This window comes from Pteropus vampyrus, unplaced genomic scaffold, assembly GCF_000151845.1.
Source record: "Pteropus vampyrus isolate Shadow unplaced genomic scaffold, Pvam_2.0 Scaffold19, whole genome shotgun sequence".
Classification (NCBI taxonomy): Eukaryota; Metazoa; Chordata; class Mammalia; order Chiroptera; family Pteropodidae; genus Pteropus; species Pteropus vampyrus.
The window spans coordinates 10,716,840-10,718,028 of NW_011888800.1; the positions used below are offsets into that span (position 1 = coordinate 10,716,840).

Consider the following 1,189-nt stretch of genomic DNA (forward strand, 5'->3'; position numbering starts at 1 on the left):
AAAGAAATAACTTTTTCTTTTTAAATGGAATCTTTATGAAGACTGATTATTGCATAAAGCATTCGCTAAATAACAGCCTCAATGTGCAATACAGCCAGAAAGGGGAGGCAGTGCAATGAGCACTCTGGCTATCTGACTTATTTTTTTTAGCTCTGACAATCTCTTCAGGTGAAGCTATGCAACTTTGGGCAGTTACTTAACTTCTTTGAGACTAAGTGGTTTCATCTAAAAAATCGGTTTTAACTCAGTGATGCATTTCTAAAGCCTCTTCTAGCTCTGATATTCTGTGATTCAATTTTGACTTTTTTTGTTTAAATGGTTCATAGTTATTTTGAAAGTCAGTTACTATTAGAATGATGCATTTAGGTATAGAGTTTACGGAATAAATAAAACTTTTGATAAAGGAATAAATGAATATCTGCTCCTCCATAATATAAAACCAGCATACTAACCTTTGTAAAATACTTGGTGTTTTTTCACCTTCTCATTCAGTGACAACTTGTATATTTCTGTGATTTTTAGTCGATCTTTAATAGCTCTTTCTTCTATGTTCCAATTTGAAGTTTTTAACCTGCAGTGAGTTGGGAAGTCAAAAATCACTATACTTGCTAAAAGTTTACATAAAATAAGTATCAGTGAATTCTGGATAAGGAACTGACTTACTATCTTATGAGTACTATGCTTTTGTATCATTCATTTGGTACCACTTTTGCTAATTTATTTGTTCTTAAAGATATTTAAGGACAAAGAAGCTAGCATTAAATTCCAAAAATATTCAAAGATTCAAAAAATATGTGTATTTATTTAAAAAAAAAAAAAGAATATCATAGCCACAGAATGTCAATATCTGTCAACCGGAAAATAAATCCTAACCTCCTAGTGGTAGAGTGAGAAGAACATGGGTTTAGGAATCAGGCAAGATTATGTTGCATCCTAAACAGATTTACAAAGGGGTTATCCTGGGCAAGTATGAATGGCTCTGGGCTTTTAAAATCTCAGCTATCAAGTGGGGATGAAAGCACCCATTTCTCATGGTTGATGGGTAGATACATTAATTACCTCATTTACTGCACATAAAAGATTATCTGAAATCATTAGTTTTCCCTCATTTTGTAATATCTTTCAAAGACATTTTGGTTACTTGACATTGTTTGCAGAAAGCAATGTAAAGCATTTTTGAGGTTATAAA

The 1,189-nt window shown here is 32.0% G+C and overlaps 1 pseudogene; it reads right to left on the reverse strand.

Moving 5' to 3' along the window:
- The window catches only part of LOC105288806, an 82,984-nt pseudogene that overhangs the window by 78,467 nt on the left and 3,328 nt on the right, over positions 1–1,189 (reverse strand).